The following is a 25,489-nucleotide window of genomic DNA, read 5'->3' on the forward strand; positions in this document are numbered from 1 at the left end:
TTCCCTCAAATTTTTTATTTTTACAAGGGATAATAGGACAAAATGCCCCCCAAAATTTGTAACACCATCTCTTCTGAGTATGGAAATACCCCAAGTGTAGACGTCAAGTGCTCTGCTGGTGCACTACAATGCTCAGAAGAGGAGGAGTCACATTTGGCTTTTGAAAAGCGAATTTTGCTGAAATGGTTTTTGTAGGGCATGTCGCATTTAGGAAGCCCCTATGGTGCCAGAACAGCAAAAAAAAAAAAACACATGGCATACTATTTTGGAAACTACACCCCTCAAGGAACACAAAAAGGGGTACAGTCAGCCTTAACACCTCACAGGTGTTTGACGACTTTTTTCTAAAGTCGGATGTGTATTTTCACTAAAATGCTGGTTTTCCCTCAAATTTGACATTTTTAAAAGGGGTAATAGGAGAAAATGACCCCCAAAATTTGTAAGCCCATTTCTTTTGAGTATGGAAATACCCAATGTGGGGATGTCAAGTGCTCTGCTGGCGCACTACAATGCTCAGAAGAGAAGGAGCGTCATTGAGCTTTTGAAGAGAGAATTTTGTTTGGAATGGATGGAATGCCATGTGTGTTTACAAAGCCCCCGTGGTGCCAGAACAGTGGACCCCCACCCCACGTGACCCCATTTTGAAAACTACACTACTCACAGAATTTAATAAGGGGTCCAGTGAGTATTTACACCCCACTGGCGTTTTACAGATCTTTGGAACAGTGGGCTGTTCAAATGAAAAATTTCATTTTTCATTTTCACGGACCACTGTTCCAAAAATCTTTCAGACACCTGTGGGGGGTAAATGCTCACTGTACCCCTTATTGCATTACATGAGGGGTGTAGTTTCCAAAATGGGGTCATATGTGGGGGGGTCCATTGTTCTGGCTCTTGTAAACTCTTGTAAACACACGTAGCCTTCAATTCCGGACAAATTTTCTCTTCAAAATCCCAATGGTGCTCCTTCTGAGCATTGTAGTGTGCCCGCAGAGCACTTTACATCCACATATGGGGTATGCTCTTACTCAGAAGAAATGGGGTTACAAATTTTGGGGGGCTTTTTTCCTATTTTTCCTTGTGAAAAATAAAAATTTGGGTAACACCAGCATTTTAGTGAAAACATTTTTTTTTTTCATTTTCCCATCCAACTTTTATGAAAATTCGTCAAACACCTGTGGGGTGTTAAGCCACACTATACCCCTTGTTACATTCCGTGAGGGGTGTAGTTTCCAAAATGGGGTCACGTGTGGGTATTTCTTTTTTTGCGTTTATGGCAGAACCGCTGTAAAATCAGCCACCCCTGTGCAAATCACCAATTTAGGCCTCAAATGTACATAGTGCGCTCTCACTCCTGAGCCTTGTTGTGTGCTCGCAGAGCATTTCACACCCACATATGGGGTATTTCCATACTCAGGAAAAATTGCGTTACAAATTTTTCTTTTCTTTTTTTCTTTTTAACACTTGTGAAAATAAAAAGTATGGGGCAACACCAGCATGTCAGTGTAAAATGTTTTATTTTTTTACACTAACAGGCTGGTGTAGCCCCCAACTTTTCCTTTTCATAAGGGGTAAAAGGAGAAAAAAATAAATACATTTGGAACGCAATTTCTCCTGAGTATGAAAATATCCCATATGTGGCCCTAAACTGTTTCCTTGAAATACGACAGGGCTCTGAAGTGAGAGAGCGCCATGCGCATTTGAGGACTAAATTAGAGATTGCATAGGGATGGACATAGGGGTATTCTACGCCAGTGATTCCCAAACAGGGTGTCTCCAGCTGTTGCTAAACTCCCAGCATGCCTGGACAGTCAGTGGCTGTCCAGAAATGCTGGGAGTTGTTGTTTTGCAACAGTTGGAGGCTCCGTTTTGGAAACACTGCTGTAAAATACGTTTTTCATTTTTATTTGGGGGGGGGCAGTGTAAGGGGGTGTTTATGTAGTGTTTTACCCTTTATTATGTGCTAGTGTAGTGTAGTGTTATTAGGGTACATTCACATGGGCGCAGGTTTACAGTGAGCTTCCCACTAAAAATTTGCGCCGCAGCTCATACTTGAAGCAGGAAACTTACTGTAAACCTGCCCATGTGACTATACCCTGTACATTCACATGGGGGGGCAAACCTCCAGCTGTTTCAAAACTACAACTCCCAGCATGTACTGACAGACCGTGCATGCTGGGAGTTGTAGTTTTGCAACAGCTGGAGGCACACTGGTTGGAAAACCTTCAGTTAGGTTCTGTTACCTAACTCAGTATTTTCAAACCAGTGTGCCTGTAGCTGTTGCAAAACTACAACTCCCAGCATGTACTGATCTAGTTATGCAACAGCTAGAGGTACACAACTACAACTCCCAGCATGCCGAGACAGCGGTTTCGGCATGCTGGGATTTGCAGTTTGGCAACATCTTGAGGGCTACAGATCGAGACCACTGCACTGTGATCAAACTGTGGACCTCCAGATGTTGCAAAACTACAAATCCCAGCATGCACAAACAGCAAACTGCTGTGTGGGCATGCTAGGAGTTGTAGTTTTGCAAGATCTAGAGGGCTACAGTATGGAGATCACTGTGCAGTGGTCTCTAAACTGTAGACCTCCAGCTGTTGCAAAACTGCAAATCCCAGCATGCCCAAACAGCTGTCTGGGCATGCTGAGAGTTGTAGTTTTGCAACATCTGGAGTGCTACAGTCTCAGACTGTAGCCCTCCAGATGTTGCTAGGCAACTTACCAGCTTCCGTCGGATCCAGGGAGCAATCCTCTTCTGCCGCACGAGATCGCCGCCCGCGCCGATCCCCGCAGCCGATCCCCTCCCGCAGCTTCCACCGACGGGTAAGTGGATCTTCGGCGTTCGGTCCCCTCTGGTTCCCTGTTCTGCCCCGCCTATTGTGGATGGGCAGAATGGCGAAAACGAAAGTAACCCCCCCCCCCCCCGCCCCCGATCTGCTATTGGTGGTCGCGTCTAGACCACCAATAGCAGGGATAGGAGGGGTGGCACCTCTGCCACCTCACTCCTATCGCTACAGGGGGATCGTGGGTGTCCTAGACAACCGCGATCCCCCTTATATACCGGGTCACCATAGACCCGTATGACCCGAAATCGGCGCAAATTGCAAGTGTGAATTCAATTGCGATTTGCGCCGATCGCCGACATGGGGGGGGTCTGATGACCCCCCCTGGGCATTTGCACAGGGTGCCTGCTGATAGATATCAGCAGTCACCCCAGTCCGGTCCCCGCCCGGCGCGGCGGGGACCGAAATTCCCACGTGCGTACAGGTACGCCCTGGGTCCTTAAGACCCAGGTACAGAAGGCGTATCCGTACGCCCTAGGTCCTGTACGGGTTAAATATTTCATATTTATTCATCTGCCTGTTTTAGTGAAGCTTAGTGAAGAGTAGTGCAGTTTAATAATATTAAGTAGTAGTACACTGAAAATTTTGGTCCAAAGCTGAAAATTAAGGATGTGCTTGGCCACCATTTTTTATGTTATTTTTGTAAAGACCCTTGGCGCTACTGTGATACCAAAAGGTAGGGCACAAAACTGTAGATGTACAAGTTTTCAGTTTACATTTGCTTCTATTCTCAAGTATTTTTTTAAAATTTCGATATATGTATAGGGACATGCAAGCAGGCATCTTTTAAATCTAAAGACACCATGTAGCAGTTTTTTGTTTTTTTTACCGATTGACTGTAGATTTGTTGGTTTTCATCTTGAACTTGTGGTATATAAAATAGTTGTTCAAGGGCATTAGATTCATTGTACAGAATGAGTTGTCCAGCTTTTTGACTAAGAAAAGTGAGGAATAAAAACCCTGACCTATTTCTTTGTAGGGAATTGGAACTAATACCTCTTTTTGTATATGAGATAACACCTCTTATGCTTATGCTAATTGACCTGCGGGACCTGGCTGAAAATCCATAATCTTTAGGTGAGTAGGAGGGAGACTGGAAAATCCCAGACGCAACCCATCCTTTATCGTGTGTGCTGAGAATCCAGCTGCTGTTTGAAATGTTCTGCCATGCTGGAAGGAAATTCTTCAGCATGCCCCCCAATATGTCATTGTTGGCTTGATTTTTTAGAACTTGAGGCTACCTGGTTGAACAAATAACCTTTAGATTTTTTGGAAAACAACCATCTGGACGATTTTCCCCCTGCCGAGGCCCTGAACCCTAGATTTCTTATTGGAACGAAAGGACCTGTCAGTAATGAGAGGTGGAGGAATAGGAATTTTCCTATCCCCTGCTTTCTCTGTCAGGACCGAGCTAAAAAGCTGTTTTCCTTCTTAAGGAATGGAACACATTGTCCTTTGACCCCAAATTACATTTCCAATTTTTTAGCATGACTGCCTTATGGGCGAAATTGGACAGAGCCGCTGACCTAGCAGATAACCTAAGGACATCTGAGGAAGCATCTGCTAAGAATTCCGACAACTTTTGAATAAGCGGCAGGGAATTCAACAGCTGGTCATATGAGGTACCTAAATTCTGAATATCCTTGGCCAACCGATCAATCCAGAGCATCATAGCAAGTTGCCACTACATTTGGCTTAAAAGGGGTTATAAAAAAAAAACACTCCCCATCTGTCTCCAGGTTTTGTGTGGTTCTGCAGCTCAATTCCATTGAAGTGAATGGAGCCAAGTTGTAATACCACATCCAACCTGGAGACAGACGTGGACCTGTCTTAATAAAAAAAAAAAAAAAATCTCTTTTATTCCTGGATAAGCCCTTTAAAAGAAGCAGTAGATGCTTCCCAGGATTTGTTAAGGAAACATTCAGATTTTTTTATCCATAGGATCCTTGAGAAAGCAAATATCCTCTAAGGGTAAATCTCCTTTTGTGGATACCTTGGAAGTAGAAAAATAATTTTGTGGTACTTTTTCATAGGTACTTAACTCTGTAGCATCAAAAAGGATATTTTCTTTTTAGAGCTTTAAGGGGGAAAAAAAAAAACTTTTGTGAATTAATATCATTGAGGCAACAACTTCAAAAAAAACGTTTGTGAATTAATATCATTGAAGCAACAACTTTTGAACATGAATATCACATGGGGAAAACAGGAGCTAAATACTACTCATGTAGCAATAAAGCGGGTAAACTGTTAGCAGCTAAATTGAAAAATAGACAAATTCAATCTAAGATCCCCTTCCTATGGACAGCGGATAAGAAAGGTAAGCTGACCTCCACAAGTGATATAGCAAATAGGTTTAGGGATTTTTACTCCTCACCCTATAATCTTAACTCTGAGCCTACCCTCACATCTGAAATTATATCTGCTTTTTTGGATTCAGTTAGATTGCCATCCCTTTCATTGACCCAGAGGGAAAGTATTTCAGCCCCTATTACAGTGGAAGAAATAAAAACAATAATAGCTTCCCTACCAACAGGCAAATTTCTTGGCCCAGATGGGCTAACAAATGAGTATTTTATGAAATTTCCATCTACTTTGTCGCCAATAATGTCACTTTTTTATTTTATTCTGTGGTTGCATCGGGGGCCTTCCCATTGGAAAATCAAAAAGCACTTATTGTGACACTACCTAAACCCGAGAAGGATCCCGATGTACCACCGAATTTTTAACCAATTTCTTTATTAAATGGGGACCTTAAAATGTATGCAAAATTATAGTGAATAGAATAGCCCCTGAGATGTCAGAGCTGGTGGCAGCAGATCAAACGGGATTTGTAAAGGGGAGGCAAGGATCAGATAATACTTGAAGAATATTAAATATTCTTTCACATGTAGAGAGAAATAAGATACCAGCGGTCTTTTTGGCTCTGGATGCCGAGAAGGCGTTTGACCGGTTAAACTGGTTGTACGCCTTCTCAGGACTCTAGAAGATGGGCTTCGATGAGAGGGCAATGGAAGCAATAGGAGCTTTGTATTCCAACCCATCAGCCCAAGTATTTGCAAATGGAGCCATGTGCAAAGCTTATTAGAACTAACTCAAACATACCTGATATTAAATTCGGAGCATCGGCGCACACCATTTCCTTATACGCTGATGACATTGTTCTTACATTGTCAAATCCTGTTAAATCAGTGGATACAGTGTTAAAGTTATTATCACATTTTGGGTTAGTTTCATATTATTAATTAAAGAAATCTAAATCACAAGCTCTCCCTATCAATCTTTACTTAAGCTCACACATCAGTTAGATTGGCAGACAACCAAAAATAAAAACCTGGGAATTCGGATTACAACAACCTTTCATTTTCTATATGAAATGAATTATGTACCATTTTATTAAACAATTACAATCAGAGTTGGAACAATATAAGAAAGTAGAGGTGTCCTAGTTGGGGAGAATTGCAGCTTTTAAAATGCTACTGCTACCGAAGCTTCTTTATTTATATCAGGTTCTTCCAATCAGGATCCCGATTACCTTTTTCAGGAAGGTTAAAACAATGATATCCTGGTATATTTGGTTAAATCATAAACCCAGAATAAAATACCCAATGATAACTAAAAATAGGGCAGTGGGTGGACTCGGTTTACCCAATATCTTTCATTATTATATAGCATCAGTCATAGTGCAGATTAAGGCATGGTGGACACGTTCATATGATATTCATTGGGCACAGATTGAACAAGCATATGTTAAAAATAATGATACACGTTGCCTATTTTTCCTCCCATTCTGGAAAAAAGGGAAAGCGAACGATATGACTCCATTGATGGCCAATGGCATACGCTCTTGGGAGTAATGCCATAAACTTGCGGGACATATCTCACTAAAACATAGGGAACATACAACTTTGCAACTTTTTTCTTGCAATATTGAAGATCTGGATTTTCGGGGGGTGGGAGAAGATGGATATAACACAAATTAAACAATTATGTATAAAAGATAATATAATATCATTCCCAGAGCTGCAGAGGAAATTTGGCTTGCCACCACGGAAGATTTTTAGGTATTTCAGAATTAGGCACTATTTAGAATCATGTAACCTTATCCCACATTATTGATGTTCAACTTTGTTTTCCTATTTAACCCCTTAAGGACCAAGTGTTTTTCTGTTTTTGCACTTTCGTTTTTTCCTCCTTACCTTTTAAAAATCCTAACCCTTTCAATTTTGCTCCAAAAAATCCATACGAGGGCTTATTTTTTGTGCCCCCAATTCTACTTTGTATTGACATCAGTCATTTTATCCAAAAATCTACAGCGAAACGGAAAAAAAAATAATTATGCGACGAAATTGAAGAAAAAACACCATTTTGTAAATTGTGGGGGCTTCCGTTTCTACGCAGAATTTTTTTTGGTAAAAATGACACCTTCTCTTTATTCTGTAGGTCAATACGATTAAAATGATACCCTACTTATTTAGGTTTGACTGCATGCACAAAAATTAATACATTTAATATTGTCCTCTTCTGACCCCTATAACTTTTTTATTTTTACGCGTATGAGGTGGTATGAGGGCTCATTTTTTGCGCTTTGATCTGAAGTTTTAATCAGTATTGTTTTGATCGGACTTTGTAATCACTTTTTATTCCTTTTTTAATGGTATAAAAAGTGACCAAAAATACGCTATTTAGACTTTGGAATTTTTTACGCATACGCCATTGACCGTGCGGTTTAATATATGATATATTTTTATAGTTCGGACATTTACACAGGCAGCGATACCACATATGTTTATATATTTTTATATGGAATTTGGGAAAAGGGGGGTGATTTAAACTTTTAATAAGGAAGGGGATGTGTGTGTTTTTAAACTTTAAAAAAAAAAAAAAAATTTTTATTTTTTACACTTTTAGTCCCCTTAGGGGACTTTTAGGAGGAAACATTTGATAACTCATACAGATCAATATGGTTTCATAAAACCACATTGATCTGTGTGCACTGTGTTCAATTGATCAAGCCTGGTCCTGCCAGGCTTTATCATTCAGAGCGCAGGAGCCTCCGGGGAAGGAGAGGTAAGCCCTCAGGCTACCTCCACAGTGGTTCGCTTCTACCCCCCTACCAACCCCGCCCCCCCCCCCCCCCCGCGCAATCGCACTGCGGGGGGTAATCCACACCCACTGGACTACCAGGGATGGGATACAGGCACCTTTAGATGCCGCAGTCAGTTTGGACAGCGGCGATCTAAAGGTTTAATAGCCTGTGTCATACACCCTTAACGGCCATTGGACGAGTATACACGTCCATGGTCGTTAACAGGTTAAACAATTTAACATCAAAAAGGATTACGACAAATTTATGGGGTAATGAATAATTGTTCTATGTTTCAACACATAGGACCATACTTAACATGGGAAAAAGATTTGTCTCAAACATATACGGATCAAGGGGGAGATTTATCAAAACCTGAGCAGAGGAAAAGTTGCCCAGTTGCCCATAGCAGCCAATCACATTGCTTCTTTCATTTTTGAAAAGGCCTTTGAAAAATGATAGAAGCAATCTGATTGGTTGCTATGGGCAACGCAGCAACTTTTCCTCTGGACAGGTTTTGATAAATATCCCCCCAAGAGTGGACCTATGTGTTTAAGTTGGCCCATTCTTCATTGTTAGCAGTATCACATAGAGAGGCTATTGCTAAGACCAACTTGCGTTGGTATTACTCTCCCGATAGGCTTAACAGGATGTCCTCTGTTAATTCAGAAGAATGTTGGTGAAAAAAATGTGGGAGGACCGGATCCCTTATACATATTTTGTGGCAATGCCCGATGATACAAGAATATTGGCACAAAGTGGAATTATTATTAGTGAATTATACTCACATTCCAATTATTCTGTCGCCACAAAAAAACGTTGTTACTATTACAAATCCAAATATACCCAGTGAAGATGCGATTCTTGATTTGCAAGATCCTAGTGGTGGCAAAACTAGTTCTTTGCAGATACTGGAAGCAAGCGGTGGTTCCCGATATGGAGGAAATATTAAATACAGTACAACATTGTTACAAAATAGAAGAAATAATAGCGATATGTAGGAATGAAACTACATCTTTTTATCAGAAGTGGGCACACTGAAGGAATTTAAGGGAGAAAAAGGGAGTTCTTATTAAAACACTGAAATGTATGGGAACAGAGAGTTAATAAATATATAAATTAGGAAACATAAAAAAAAATTATTGAAGGAGTATATGAAAGATGAAGGCACCACTGAATGGGAGTTGAATATGTATGTAATGGCTGGAGGGTTTTTATGTATAAATGTAATTTTTGTGATAGTGTAACTGTATACAATGAAAATAACTATAAAAACTAATGGAAAAAAAAACTTTCTATCTGGATTCTAGCATTCTTTCTTTATAAGAGAGGAGAGGCATCTATGTACTAACCCCTTCCTTTTTTTTTTTTTTTTTACCTCTAGACCCTCAAACATAATGGCCCTCATTTACTAAGAGTGGAGTGTAGGTTTCTTTGTGGGTTTTAATTCCTTACCATTTATTTTCCATGGTATTTACTAAGGTTTCCCTACATTTTCCACTTTCCCTACACTTTTTTTACACATGCTCTGATCTGTCGGGTTTTCCTCAAATCAAATCCACCACATTTTATGTGGAAACCTTAGTAAATATGGTTTTTTTTTTGTGAAAATGTCGGGAACACGCCCCTTTCCGGAGACCACGCCCCTTTTTCGTGTTTTCTTAGCAAAATGGAGAGTTAGTCGGGGTTTTTTCAATTCTGGCACAAATTCTGGTGCAAAATCTGGCGCAATGCAACAGAATCTGTCGGGTTTGCAATTGTAAATTCCATTTTAGTTTTTTTAGTTTCTTTTAGCTTAAAAGGGAAGAGACAAAAAAAAAAACATACCAGACATTAAAACCCCTACAAAGACTAGGAAAAGATACACTAACTTAGGTATTCTCAGTCCTGCCTTGAGTCTTCTCTGGATGAACTCATGCTGCTGGCTGACTCTACAAAGAGACCGTCTAAAGCACAGAGGACTGCCTAAATACCACCAGGCCGCCTTCTGTACCGATGACCCGGAATTATTTTCAGTCTGACCACAGGGCTCTCTGTACAGTTCCTGACATGGACAGAGGTGTCAGCAGAGTAGACGCAAATCCCCATAGCAACCTCTCTTGCTCTGGACAGTTCCTGACATTGCCAGAGGTGTCAGCAGAGAGCACTGTGATCAGACTGAAAAGAACTCCAGAAAGAAATACAATTTCCTGTGCAGCGTACAGCAGCTGATAAGTACTGCAAGGATTAAGATTTTTAAATAGAAGTAATTTACAAATATGTTTAACTTTGTGGCACCAGTTAATTTGAAAAAAATTGTTTTACACCGGATTACTCCTTTAAGACCTCTCAACTAGGGAGTACTGTTGAGGCTGCTGCCCGTCTGTGTCCATGGAACAAAGCAGTGCCTCCAGCTTTCTTCTAAACCACCTGAGACAGGAGCTCCTGCCACCCATCACACTTCCAAGGGACAGGGCCCCTACTTTTATCCTTAAGGTTTCCTGTTCCTAGGGGTGGAGTCCCTCTCTCAGGTGGTGCTATGTCATGTCAATAGGGAAATAACTGTATACACACGGAAATTCAGTGCATATAGTAAATACTAGACTATGTTGGATCCAGGTATGCAGCGGAATATGCCAGCATTCTGTTCTGTCTGTCAACATATACCACAAATGTACACTACCGTCATGTGTGTACAACAAATACAAAGCTCAGTATGAGAGACTGCGTTCCTTTGTGCAGCACAAGTCTCCAAAAATTTTCTCCCAGCATTCATGAGGAATAGATGAAGACAGGGAAAACAATTAACACTATTAGTTAAAGGGAATCTGAAAGCTGATTCACCCTCACTAAACTCAGTACAGGGTTATTGGGGGGGGGGGGGGGGGGTTACCATGGTTTGTGGTGTACATGTGTCATACAGTTTGTCTCAGATGCGGCTTTGAGACTTTTCATTGTGACTTTTGCTTTAGAAGACTTTTCAAAAAGAACATCCCAGGTCATGATTTCAGTTGATATATTGCAGTGGTCAGGAATTTATTATTTGTAACTTTTCAGTTTGTCGAATCTTTTGTCGCTACTGCCCTAAAAAGTTGCACAGTTTGTCGCACTGGATAAAAAGATGCACAAAAAGTCGCAGAGGGGTAACATACAAAGTGGTGTACTGAAGTGAAAAATGGGACCAGCACCAGATTTATCACATGCTTTGCACCATGTAATAAATTTGGTGCAGGTACACAGTTCCCACCACATGAATGGGGTAAAAAGACGCTTACCTACAGCACTCTTGATGAATACCCCCCCATAACGCCAGTGAACCTTAGCAAAATCCATCATCTAATTTTAGAGAGATGCGCTGGATTATGCTGCATAACTATTCTCTCCGGAAAGAGATCACAGATCAGATTATGTTATGTCTCAGCCACTGACAGAGCCCCCGGATGTTGCATCACTACACTGGAAGGGAGAGCAGTCTGGCAGAGAGCGGCGATCAATTACTTACCAGATGCTTTTCCATGTTGCCAGCCAATGACTAATCCGGATCAATAGCCAATGTAACAAATAGTTTTTTATTTTTGATTTTTATAATTTTTTTATATATTTTTATTTATTTTCAAGTAAACAAAATAACAGCACATGAACCAGGACAATCCCTGGACTGGATATTAGTGCATATCAAATAATTACATAGTATAAAACAGGAAGACATAAGAAAACAGAAACAAAAAAGAAAGAAAGGTCACCGAGGATCCCCTCCAAGATCACACTAGTGCCTGACCGCCGACTTTATATCAAGGCACTTATACTCGTACCTACAGGTATCGAGCAAGCTCAAACAAATGGAAGATAAACAATACCAAGTGGGTACTATATTACTATGACTGCATAAAACGGAGTCTGGTCCTGTGGCCCCAAGGAAAACAAAAGTTGCAGTAAAAATAATATGGAAGTGGTACCTGCAACCTCCCCAGGGAGCCCGCAAGGGCCCTCGTGAGGTACCACGTAGTGTCCCGAAAAGGTCCCATCACTCTTGCTATCTCTTGGTCAGAGCAAAAAGCCGTCAAGAACGGCCGCCATTTTTTAAAGAATGCCTTAGCCGATTTTTCTTTTGTACGTTGTATGTCAGTCAGATCCATAAATAAATACCTTTTCATTTGCAGCATAATTTCCCCAATAGAGGGGGTCGTGGGTAGCAGCCAGTGTGCTAAAATACACCTTTTAGTAACCAACAAAAAGGTATGTATCAGTAAAGAGATGGTGGTATGCTCAGGCGGGATGTGAAGAACCAAAAGCTTGGGGTCTAAGGGTAATGAGACATGTAGGCGGCCCCCCAAGAGCGCAAAGAGAGACGCCCAGAGCAACCTAGAGGAAGAGCACCTCAACAGCCCGTGTAACAGTTCCTAGCGGTACGTCCCGCACTTCGGACTGCTCTCAATGCGCTCCGGGCGGTCTGGTGTGCGGGGGAGAATAAAACCATACGTTGCGTGGTGCATTATCCGAAACTGTGTCTCCAGCCATTGTTCATTGATTATAGCTTTACGCACCTTCGCCCACCCCTCTAAGATCGGGACAGTGAGATCAGGTTTGTTCAGTTTAGTCTCCCAGTAGGAGAACAGGGAGGCTCGTGAACCCTGTTCACCTCTTCTAGTGATACGTCGGTAGAGCAAAGATAAAGAGTGATTGCTACCGTCATGAGTGACAAAGTGATCAAAGGACGTGCTAGTTGCTTCTTTCGACAAGTCCATCAATCTCAGCCCTAAAAATCCCATAAGCTGTTGGTATGGCATAACAAATTGTTTTAATTCCTATTAAAACTACTTACAATGCGTTATGGGGGCATATCACTACTTCTAAATGTCTCACTGAGCTTTACCTGCTCCTTTGTTGCTTGTTTATTTCTCTGATGTTTTATTTATAATGTCAATAACAATACAGTTTGAGGGGAAAAAATTATAATAAATTGAACTGCATGCTTGCTGTGTATATCTATGTTTAAGTGTGGTGGTCTGATGTATCAGCGGATTACCAAGTATACATAGGGGGGACATGTATCAAATTTGGTGTAGGTAGATGTTTTTTGTAGATCATTTTAGTTGGTCTAAATTTTGTGCAATTCCACTAAATTTACATACTTGTGCAAGGCCCATGATAAATTTCATGCAAAGTTCTAAATCTCCACACAGTTCTATTTGTACACCTAATCTGCACCTCACAGGAAAAGTGGTGTGTCCTGGACAGAGGGATTTTGTTCTATTTTTGAGAGAGTTTTGAGGCTCGGATTCGATTGAGGTTTTTATGTCCACCAGCAAAAATGCCAGAAAAACTGTCACAGGTGTGTGGAAACAGTCATTTTTGTACCCTGTGGCGATATTTTTTCACTGCCTTCGGCTAAGATTTCACTTGGGTTTTTTTCTGGCAGTTTTTGGAAAAATTCCATTGCAGTTTTTGAGCCAAAGTCAGAAGTGAATCCATAAGGGAGAAGAAGTATAAGTCCTTCCATTACATTTCCCATTCCTTTTGAATACATTTCTGGCTTTGGCTCAAAAACTGCAGCGGCAGTATTCCAAAAACTGCCAGAGAAAAAAACAAGTGGAAACTTCGCCTTCAGGTACCACTCTGTGGGTCAGATGCAGGGGGCCCGGCCCAGAGTGTAAGGACGTAATTAGTGATGTATAGCATATACATATACAGGGTGCAGAGCATCACTACTCACCTCCTCCAGCCCTATAGTATACAGGGGTGCATAGTGTACCCAAGCAAGGAAAGAGTTAACGCACGCTGCTGCTGAGCAGTTCTGGGTTAAGTCTTTGTGCGCTATCCTGTATATACAGCTGTCTATAGATGACTGTATATACAGAATACAGTAGGCGGACGTCAACAATTGGAGGCTCCCTGTTTAGGAACACTGCAGTATGGGTGCACTCCCCAGGGGAGAGCGCGAAAAATGTACAAAACTTTTTTTTTTTTTTTTTCTTCTCATTTCAGATACGTGAATGCGGAGGACTATATCCGATTTGGTGGATTGCGACGATGACAGCATCTTTTAATGTCAACAAATGTCCATAAACTGTGGGAGTTTTTTTTTTTTTTTTTTTTTTTTAATAAAACATTTTTTTCTATGTGTCGTGTTTCTTATAATTGCATTTTCAGGCTTAGTAGTGGAAGCCATCTTGTAGACAGAGTCAATTACTAAGCTGGGGCTTAGCGTTAGTCCCAAAAACCGCTAGCACTAACCCCCAATTATTACCCCGGTATCCTCCACGACAGGGGTGCCAGGAAGAGCCGGTACCAACAGGCCCAGAGCATCAAATATGGCACTCCTGGGAATAGACAGTAACAGGCTGACGTTATTTAGGCTGGGGAGGGCCAGTAACAATGGTTCTCGCCCACACTGGTAACGTCAGGCTGTTGCTGCTTGGTTGGTATCTGGCTGATACTGAAAATATGGGGAATCACACACGTTTTTTATTTATTTAAAAAAAATGCATAGGGTTCCCCCTATTTTCAATATCAGCCAAATACCAACCAAGCAGCAACAATCTGCCGTTAACAGTGTGGGTGAGGACCATTGTTACTGGCCCTCCCCAGCCTAAATAACGCCAGCCTGTTACCGCCTAGGCCCAGGAGCACCATATTTGACGCTCCAGGCCTGTTGGTACTGGCTCTTCCCGGCACCCCTGTGGCCGTGGGTACCGGGGTAATAATTGGAGGTTAGCGCAAGCAGTTTTTGGGGCTAACGCTAAGCCCCAAAAAACACGAATTTTTTTTTTTTTTTTTTTTAAAACACTTCCCCACAGCCCTCGTTAACCCTTTTATTGACATTACAAAAACGCTGGTCATCATCATAATCCACCAAATCTGACGTAATCCTCCGCATTCACGTATCAGAAATGAGAAGAAAATAAAAACACAAAAAAGGGGTTAGTAAATTTTTTGCGTTTTGCCCTGGGGAACATGCACATAATGCAGTGTGTTCCTAAACAGGGAGCCTCCAATTGTTGCTAAACTACAACTCCCATCATGGGGGCTGTAGTTAAACAAGCGATCCACATTTATTAACTTAACAAGCGGGCGGCACATGTGGCTCCACTGCGCTCCCCGCCGGCTTCAGGCGGGGAATACTGTATACAGCGGTCACAATTCATAATCCTCACCATCGGAAGACGGGAGCTCTGATTGGTTAAAAGCTACTCCTGGTGGCGGGGATTATGAATTGTGACAGCCGTATACAGGAGCCGGCAGGGAGAGGCATGTGCCATCCGCTTGTTCAGTTAATAAATGCGTATTGCAGTGGGTCTCTGGAGAATGACCTGCTTCGATCTGTCCTTCAGTCCCTGGACTACAACTCCCATCATGGACAGACTCTGTTCCATGACGGGAGTAGTTGTAGTACTGTAGTGCTGAGGGCTGGCTCCTGCATCTCCCGGCGTTTGACACTTTCTACGTGTCCCTGCTAGCGGTCTTAATTTTTTTTTGCAAAAAAAAGCGCAATTGCACAAACAACAACATCCAGACATTTTTTGCGCAATTGGGCTGCATAAACTGGTGTACGGTACACCAAACAGGTGACAACTTTGGAATAGCATCCAAAAAAAGTATCACAGATACAAAAAAAAAGTGCAATTGCTCAAAATTTGTAGTTGTGAAAACTGTTGTAAAGGCAATGATACATGTCCCCAGGGAGCTTGTACTGACAACGTACAGATCTCAACAGAGTGAAGAATAATATACGGTATACCACGGTTTTAGGTCCGGTCAGAAAAATGAGCTGAGTCACTATGTGACTCCGGTTGGCTCATTCAAATGAATGAGATGGGGGCCGGATAGGTTCCCCATATAGCGCAGACTTAGTGTGAACCCAGTCTGCCCCTTTTCTCTCTGGTTTTATGCTCTACATCAGTGTTTCCCAACCTTTTTCGGGGGGGGGCACACCTCGGAAATTTTTTTTCCAGGGCACCGCTACCGAGGTTGACGAGGAAAAAAAAAACGGTAAAAAAACACAATGCGCTATATCTATTTAACAGTGGGTGTGTAGTTTAAAGCGCTGCTTTATACAGCAATGACGTCTTCTCTAATGTGCTTCATTGCCTCCTCTTCTCCATCTGGTCTGGGCCATCATCACGATTTCTTCCACACACAATTCTTCACCGTTAAACCTGCAAGACAAACCTATTAGGCTACACATGGGTTACAGAGGGGTCTAGAGAAGTGTACATGGGTGACAGGTGGGTGTAGAGAAGTTTACATGGGCGACAGAGGGGTGTACATGGGCGACAGAGGGGTGTAGAGGAGTGTACATGGGTGACAGGGGTGTAGAGGAGTGTACATGGGCGACAGAGGGGTATAGAGGAGTGGACAGGGGTGACAGGGGTGTAGAGGAGTGTACATGGGCGACAGAGGGGGTGTACATGGGTGACAGAGGGGTATAGAGGAGTGTACATGGGCGACAGAGGGGGTGTACATGGGTGACAGGGGTATAGAGGAGTGTACATGGGCGACAGGGGTGTAGAGGAGTGTACATGGATGATAGATGGGTGTACATGGGTGACAGAGGGGTGTAGAGGAGTGTAAAGAGGGGTGTAGGGAGGTGTACAAGGGGGACAGATGGGTGTAGAAGAGTGTACATGGGTGACAGAGGGGTGTAGAGGAGTGTACATGAGTGACAGAGGGGTGTAGGGGAGTGTACATGGGTGACAGAGGCGTATAGAGGAGTGTACATGGGTGACAGAGGGGTGTAGAGGAGTGTACATGGGTGACAGAGGGGTGTAGAGGAGTGTACATGGGTGACAGAGGGGTGTAGAGGAGTGTACAGAGGGGTGGAGGGAGGTGTACAAGGTTGAAAGATGGGTTTAGAAGAGTGTACATGGGTGACAGAGGGGTGTAGGAGTGTACATGGGTGACAGAGGGGTGTAGAGGAGTGTACAGAGGGGTGTAGTGAGGTGTACAAGGGTGAAAGATGGGTTAAGAAGAGTGAACATGGGTGACGGGGGGCATAGGGAGTGATAGGGGGGTGGACATGGGTGACAAGGATGTGGTCAGAGGGGTGGACAATGGAGGGTGAACATGGGTGACAGGGGTTACAGAGGTTTAAATGGGGGGGGGGTGGACATGGATGACAGGAGGGTGGACATGGGAGACGGGGTCAGAGGGGTGGACAAGGGTGATAAGGGGGTAAAAGAGGGACAGGAGTGACAGAGAGGAGTGGACTGGGGTGACAAAGGGACAGATGGGTGAACAGGAGGGTGGACATGGGTGACAGGGTAGACGACAGGGGGGGGTAAACATGAGTGACAGGGGAGTGGACAAGGCGGACATGAGTGACGTGGACATGGGTGACGGGGGGTGGACATGGGTGACAGGGAGGTAGACAAGGTGGACATGGAGGACAGGGGGGGTGGACATGGGTGATGGGGGGGGTGGACAAGGCAGACATGGATGACGGGGGGGTGGACATGGGTGACAGGGATGTGGACAAGGCGGACATGGGTGACAGTGGGGGGTGGACATGAGTGACGGCGGGGTAGACGGCGGACCTGGGTGACGGGGGTGGTGGGGGTTTGGACAGGGTTGAGAAGGGGTTAACTGAGGGGTGGAAAGGGTACAATACCTTAAGCAAGCTGGCCCGCTCAGCTTGCAGTTCCACGGCAGGCACAGGAGTCAGACGCAGCTCGTTCCGCCCCAGGGCACCATTTTCGGCTCGCAGGGGACGCAGGAGAGAGGGGGTCGCTGTGTGTGCACGCAGGTTTCCCTTCCCCCATGCGCTGTCATAAGCGCGCAGGCCGGCGCTGGACATTTTTTAAAAATGTAAAAAAATGTAATCACAGCAAAATTCCGTGGCGCCACGGGCAGTGCAAAACGGCACACATGTGCCGTGGCACCGCAGTTGGGAATCACTGCTGTACATGTTACACAGAGAGGAGGAATGAATATAGGAGATTGCCTGTACTCTACCACCAAAGACAAATGCCCAGATTTATCAAACTGTGTGAGAGAAAAGTGGAGAGATTTTCCTACAGCAACCAATCACAGCTCAGCTAACAAGGTCTGGTAAACTGAAAGCTTAGCTGTGATTGGTTGTCATGGGAAAATCGCACCACTTATTCTCTCACATCTATATATATATAAAACTCAATGTGTGTGTGTGTTTGTTCCACAAGTACGTCAAAACGGCTAAAGATATTAACATGAAACTTTGCACACATGTTACTTATATGTCAACAACAAACATAGGATAGGTAATTTAACCCTTACTCACCCCCATTTGCCAGGGGCGGGATTTATGTTTAAAGTCCCATACAACTCAATAGGAAATATATGTTACTGCATAACTTCCAAACGGCTGGAGATATTTCGATAATACTTGGTCACATGTTACTTATGTCCACTTAAAATATAGGATAGTTAATTTAACCCTTAACCACCCCCATTTGTGAGTGTCGGAGTTTTTGTTTAAAGTCCCATGAAAATCAATGGGAAATGTTTGTTCTCACATAACTTCTGTACGGCTGGAGATATTTCAATACCTGGTGCACATATTACAGGTCGGGATAGGAGGTCGAGTTAGGAGGTCAGGATTTGAGGACGGGATTTGAGAATGGGATGGGAGGACGGAATAGGAGGACGGGATAGGAGGACGGGATAGGAGGTCAGGATAGGAGGTCAGTATAGGAGGTCGAGATAGGAGGAGGGGAAAGGAGGATGGGATAGGAGGACGGGCTAAGAGGAGGGGCTAAGAGGAGGGGATAGGAGGTCGGGATAGGAGGTCGAGATAGAACGGGATAGGAGGAGGGGATAGGAGGATGGGATAGGAGGTCAGGATAGGAGGGGGAGATAGGCGGACGGGATAGGAGGTCGGGATAGGAGGACAGGATAGGAGGTTGAGATAGGAGGTCGGGGTAGGAGGACGGGATATGGGGATTGGATATGAAGTCAAAAGCTTCCTCCTCTGTTGATTTTCCTCCCCAACAAAGATGAGGAAGGAAAAACTGGGCAACGCTGGGTACTCAGCTAGTAGTTATATAAATCTGGGCCAATATGGTAAGTGTATAACTTAGATCTTCCTAAATTAGTGCAAAGGTTTAGTGCTAAAAACATACATTTTCTATCTGTTTTATATGTTTCTGTCATTCATGTGTGTATGTTATCCTTTGCCAGTCCTGTAATACTGGGACTTATAGTTTTTACTTTACAGCTTTTGCTAAAACTACAACTCCCAGCATGCCCAGACATCCTTTGGCTGTCCATGCTTGGATTTTGCAACAGCTGGAGGCACATGTTTAGTAAAACTCTGTGTTACAGCAGTGTTGCTGCACACTGTGTCCCTCATGCAGCAATCTCTTGTCCATGACCCTTGGACAAGCGGATGCTGTTGTAAGACTCACCAGTGTCCCAGGAGGTATGGAGACCCCTAGTGTTGGGATTTTCAAAGGCAGTTTTCTTTATTCAAATTAGATTTTTTTTTAAGTGGTATATTAGAAAAACTATTGTTTTACCAAGATGTACAACATATAAAAAGTTTTTATATCTGACAGCTCCCATTTAACTTTTACATTATAAAACATGGTGGAGTTTGTGCCAAATTAATTTGGAAATACAAGGATTGGCATTTACACAAACCTCACACTCGAATACTGGATTTAACAACTGTATTGAACCTAAAATAGTTGTAGATGCATAGACGGACTTGTTTTGTGGCCCAGGATATGGAGATCATGTGTGGGTTAATTGCATGCTTTTGAGATTTTAAAAAGTGTCACATCATTTGTACTAGGGCATGTGGCCAACAAATAAAAGAAGGGTCACACGCTGGCTGTGATAAAAATATCATAGCAGTTATAATGGCCATCAGAAAACCCCTGACTGCCATGACAACCATTTTTATTCTATTATTTTTGGCGGGAGAAAATACACTGCATGCAACGTCTTTTCCCTGTCAAAAAACGGGACAGGAAGCAAACGGGTGATAAAAGGACTGTAAAAAAAAAAAAAAAAAATAAATAAAAAGGATTTTTTTTACAGCCATTTGCAAAATTATCGAACAGATTGATAAAGGGCATTTATTAATGGGGGGCAGACGGTAATGTGAACAAGCCCTTAGTTGTCCTCCAGAAAAAAGGCGGCTGGCTCTCTACTACCAACTTACAGACATTGTAGATCAATACCTGACCTCTAAAAAAGACAAGGCTATGGACAAGTAAAAGCTTTTTCAAAATGAAGAGGACCCACCTGTAGACAGCTGTTTCACAGAGCGCACTGCTTGAACTATAAGACTAAGGTCTCAAAAATAAAAGAAGTGATCTGATTGGTTTCTATGGGCAACTGCGCCACTCTTCCTCTACACAGGTTTTGATAAATCTCCCTATATGTTCACACAATCCATTTTGAGACTTTTAAGAAGGTCTTCAATGTACAAGCAAGGGGAGTCTCAAATTTTCAGTTTTTCGTCTATGCATATGTACGATTTTCTCAGCGGTAATAAAAGGTTTTTTGTTTTTTTTTTGCTCATTAGGCTGCTGCCATATATAATTTAACACCTCATTGGAAGGGACCTAAAACACAGCCCTTTTTAGACATAAAGGGGGAGATTTATCAAAACCTGCCCAGAGGAAAAGTTGCCCAGTTGCCCATAGCAACCAATCAGCTCGCTTCTTTCATTTTGCAGAGGCCTTGTTAGAAAAGAAAGAAGAAAGCGGCTTGGTTGCTATGGGCAACTGGACTTTTCCTCTGGACAGGTTTTGATAAATCTTCCCCAAACAGCCCAATACAATCGGACTTAATTTAATGGCTGTTATAATTATGGCAAAAAAATGTGAACTAACTGTTAGTAAAGATACATCTTCACATTTAATTCAATGCAAGAAAACAGCTTTTTAAAGATATTAAACAGACTTTTTATGCGCTAAAAAATAAACCAAATGAGAAACTTGTCTTAAACATAGAACATGACTTCAAGCAAGGTCCTAACAGTACCCTGGAACGTACCACTCAGTGCTTTAGTTTTGGTTTCAAAGTTTTGCTCATCTCTGCTTATGACACTTGCTTTGGCTGATATGTGAAGCTTTATTGAAATGCTAGTGTAGCAGTGTTTTGTGTATAATGTAAGGTCCCAGTAGTGTTTTTTTATGCTTTTCTGTTGTGATACTGATTGTGCTGTGCTTGAGTTAGTGCTGCAGTATAGGATATCCTTTTTCAATAAACATGAAACATTTGTCTACAGATGGGTCCACTGCATTATAAGAGAGAGTCTGGTTAGGTCAGAGCTTGACAAATATGTTAAGAATCTGGGAGCTAGCAAAGAAAGGTAGGAGCCAGGATGCTGCATGTGACGTCACTACGCAACATTACGTTGTGTGACCTTATAAATTAAAACAGAGATATTTGGCACTGCTTACTTCTGTTCCCCCTTGTATATGTGGTTTAGATGCTGTGGAGTGTAGTAGAGTACTGGCTGATGAAGTTCAGTGGTGCTCTGACATAGGCATGTAAATTTATTTAGATATACTCACACATTACAAACATGTAACGGGGGTGGACGGGTCTTGGGGGGGGGGGGGGGGTACGGTAGGAGACAAAGGGCCGTGTTTCGCACAGGTATTGTGCTTCGTCTGGCTTGTGCCAAACACGGCCCGTTGTCGCCTACCGTCCCCCCCACAGGACCCGTCCACCCAGTTACATGTTTGTAATGTGTGGGTATATCTAAATAAATTCCAAGAAAGACGACCTTATAGAATAAGTCATTAGTGCCCCTTCATCTCTTCCTGTGCCAGTCATTTGTGTGTCCCCCTACTTCCTGTGTGCCACAGTAATTAGTGTCCACTCATCACCCCCGTGTGTTGACCCCTCATCTTTCCCTTCTGTCAGTTATTAATATGCCCTGATCTCCACCCTGGGCATCACAGTCATGTGTCATATTGTGTTCAAAAAATAAAAACTGTTTTACTTACCTCTGCCTTCATTCCGCCCCTGGTTTTCAGCACTGAATGCCTTCAGTCGGAGCTCATGTCACAGGACTGCCAAAGCCAATCAGCAGCCTCTTCCTGTCACAAACTCTTGAATATGGAGCATCAACGCAGAGGCTGCTGATTGGCTACACAATGATCACCTGACGTCCATTGTTCCTGTAACACCAGGGCACTGACAGCAGACAGAACAGTAAATTAACACAGGAATAGAGGCGGTGGCAAGTAAGAGTTATTTTTTTTTCTTATGGACAAAAACTTAGTTGCCACGGTGACCTGGCACACCTGATTTCTCAAGCCCTGGGTTGGGGTTATAATCCCCTTATGTCACCAGGCTCATGTTCCGGATATTGTTTTACAGGGCTACTACAATAAGTAGCACCTGAGAGCGAACATTATTCTTTCTGGAGGAGAGTTATTTTGCACATCTTATCCCCAAAGCACATTGTCTCCTCTTTAGAACTCTGTGTGCCAGCTGGCAGACTCCACAAGGAAAAATACTGAACCTCCAGTAGAACGAATAAGTAATGCTTTACAGTATCAGATTGGAAATACCACAAGATATGAAATCCCCATTCGGAAAAAAAAAAAAGAAATGTGCATTCACTTACAATGGGAAGGTATAGCTTTATTGTTGTATATTTAATACAGGGCATGTATAGCTTTATTACTCTATAGTAAATTTGACAAAAGATAGAAATTTTTTCAAACATCACATTCCACACAGAGCTTCAGGAATGTAAAACTTGGTGATCACCTTTAAAACAGAAATCTCAGGGCACTCCGCTTTCTAATACATAAACTATTTTGTGTAATAGTGCAGAGAAGGAAATATATACACTTAAAAGACCAAATAAATTATATGAGCATACAAACATGTATTGCAGTCAATTGTTATTTATTAGAAATCTACTGATATAAATTAGAAATGGTTTATGGAATCAAAAGAGGAAGCTAAAGAGGTTTGTAAACATGAAGGCCTGCTTCTATTCAGAAGAGAATATACACTACTGTCACTTTGAATAAGCAGAAAACCTGTGCACAGGTTACCCATGTCTCTGATAGATGACAAATAATATTTTTTATATTGTTTACATTACAAAGTGAAAGCATTTTCTGGGCATGGCACAAAAAACAAAACAAAAATTTAAACTTATGGGGCCACTAATGGGAAAATGAAACAAACAGTGCTTGTGTTGGAGAAACAAAGGATGTATTATCGATCTACTTCAGTGCGGGCCCATAGGAATGCCTAGTCAACCACCGAAAAATATGATATATATACGGTGAAAGCAGTGGAGTTTCCCCTTAATCTCAATTTCTTTCATATAAAACAACAAGAAAGCAACTTTAGATTGGCCCTTATTAAAATAGTTTATATTTTTATAGGATGATTAAAAAGCACAAAACATGAACAAAACTAAAAAAGAATGAAATCTATATTTAGGCATTCCCTGCAATGGCCAAGAGGTCATGCTCCATTATAAACCACGCTAAATTCAACAACACTGCATGGGATGAAGAATAGACACAAGGTTGCAGATCCTGTTTGCAAAGGTAAAAGCTGCGTTTTCATCTGTGGTGGGGGCGGTCACAGAGTCTGTCATATTTAAAAATGATTGTAACATAAGGTACAGTGATGGAAATCAGTGGACCCCATATATCCATGGGGTTTGTTAAGCGCAGTGTATGTATGAAGTGCAATGGACTTGGCACTTCGTCAATTTCATTGTTCTGCTCCTATAATGGAGCACAGCAATGGATTTGACCAACATAGATTTGAGCTTTACATGGAAGATATTCAAAATGAGTTATCTAATAACAGATTATTGAACAATAGCACTTTTCTCCTCTGTCAGAATATGCCATAACTACAAGATTACAGATTTTGAGCACCCGATTGTGATGTTGTGGATACTTACAAACATAAAAGTAAGTACTGGGCATGTTTGTGGTGACTTCTGATATGTGTGTGGATCTTCTGATTGCAATAACTGGACTGTACAATGCCAGACACATGCTTATATCCATGAGTTTACTGACATTTCTTCTATGGAAGCAGCAGTATTCACTGGCAATCTCAACATTACATAAAGATCAGGTGTACTACACAGCCTTAATAGCCCCAATCTACATACTTACAATGATTTACTAATTTAGTGATTAGTAATCATAGGACACATTATTCTTATCTTGTTTGCCTCCAAAACCCTGCAGACAATAATCTTTGTCCTAAAAGTGAACTAATAAATTATCAGAAAAATACCCAGTGCAGAATCGTGTACCAGTGTAAATTGTCAAGTTGCAGTTATGCTGGAAGACTGTCCATCAATATAGAGATCTCACTTCCCAATACAATAGTACTCCTACTCATCTGGCCTTTATAGGAAACACAGCATAATCGAGCTTGTTAGTATCAAATACACAATTCTTAGAAAACCTAAAGAAGGCAAGTTAGGTGAAAATAAAGTTAAAACAATGAAAATAGACTCTTCAATAGAAAAAATACATCGAAATGCCACAGCATTTGTAAAATAGATTAAAACATACAGAAGGAGCTAATTTACTGCAGAATTACTATAGGTTCATCGTAGATTAAAGAATTGTTTTTATAAAATTAGTTTCCAATACATGAATCTGTGTATACTCTGTCAATATCTTCGTATTAATTGTTCTAACATTTGGAAAAGATTTTTTAATTACTCCAAATTCTGAAGCACATTTTAGATCTATTGAACAGCACATTTTGGATCTTATGCTTTAAAAAGGTCCTGGCCACCTGAAACTATGTAACCTCAAGTTTTGGTTCTCAGTGTGAAAGGTCCGTGTCTCCATACAGTTACCTGATCATAAACCATTCACAGACCTCTACTAAAGCCTGTTTATTTCAGAAAGTAAAGTATATCAGCTGGAGAGTTTTCCACTTTCAGTAAGGGATAATTAACCCTTCTGCATTTAGAGTTAAAGTTCTTACACATCATTTTTTGTATAAAAAAAAAAAAAAAAAAAAAAAAAAAAAAAAAAGTTATGTTTTTCAGTCCCCAAAGACAATTTACACATGGTTTCCAGTTCCTAGGGCTAAAGCAGCTAGTTTCCTGTGATAGTCACATTTAAATGTACCACAGTTTTTACTTTTATATTCTTCTATCCAATCATTTTGAGTCTAACTTCACTATACAATTTTGAATACAAGAAGAAAACATTTATTTACGTTAATATAAAATTCAATACACACTTTTATATGAAAACTTTATAAATTACCTACATGCTTCCCTACCAAGCAGCAGAAAGAACGATACAATGTGTTTTTCCAAAGATCAAGATATACTTTGTTTATGTTCTTGACATACGCATTGCAGGTTCGACACTGCAAATAAAAGCATTACTGGCACATAAAATTAACTATTGACAGGTTGAGAATACATGATAGAAAATCGGTCAGCACCGCAACGACAGACTCCCTCCAATAAGTAGTCATAGCTAGGTGACGTGTGCAGGTGCTCAATGCAGGACACAGGCTACACTATTACGGAGCCAGTCTTCTGTAATCAGCTGGTCTGTGCACCGAGCCAGGGAATGAAGCTACAGTGCTATTTATCATGCTTTACCTAACAATCAGACAG

At 41.8% G+C, this 25,489-nt stretch overlaps 1 protein-coding gene across 1 annotated transcript in view; it reads left to right on the forward strand.

Moving 5' to 3' along the window:
• Positions 1-13,980, forward strand: part of LOC130368988 (uncharacterized) — an 86,237-nt gene extending 72,257 nt beyond the window's left edge. The window contains exon 5 of the transcript XR_008892635.1: positions 13,894-13,980. The gene's annotated coding sequence lies outside the window, so the exon portion shown is untranslated. The remainder of the gene's footprint in view (positions 1-13,893) is intronic.
• Positions 13,981-25,489: the final 11,509 nt, after the last annotated feature.

The sequence above is a fragment of the Hyla sarda genome, chromosome 4, assembly GCF_029499605.1.
Source record: "Hyla sarda isolate aHylSar1 chromosome 4, aHylSar1.hap1, whole genome shotgun sequence".
NCBI classification, from domain to species: Eukaryota; Metazoa; Chordata; class Amphibia; order Anura; family Hylidae; genus Hyla; species Hyla sarda.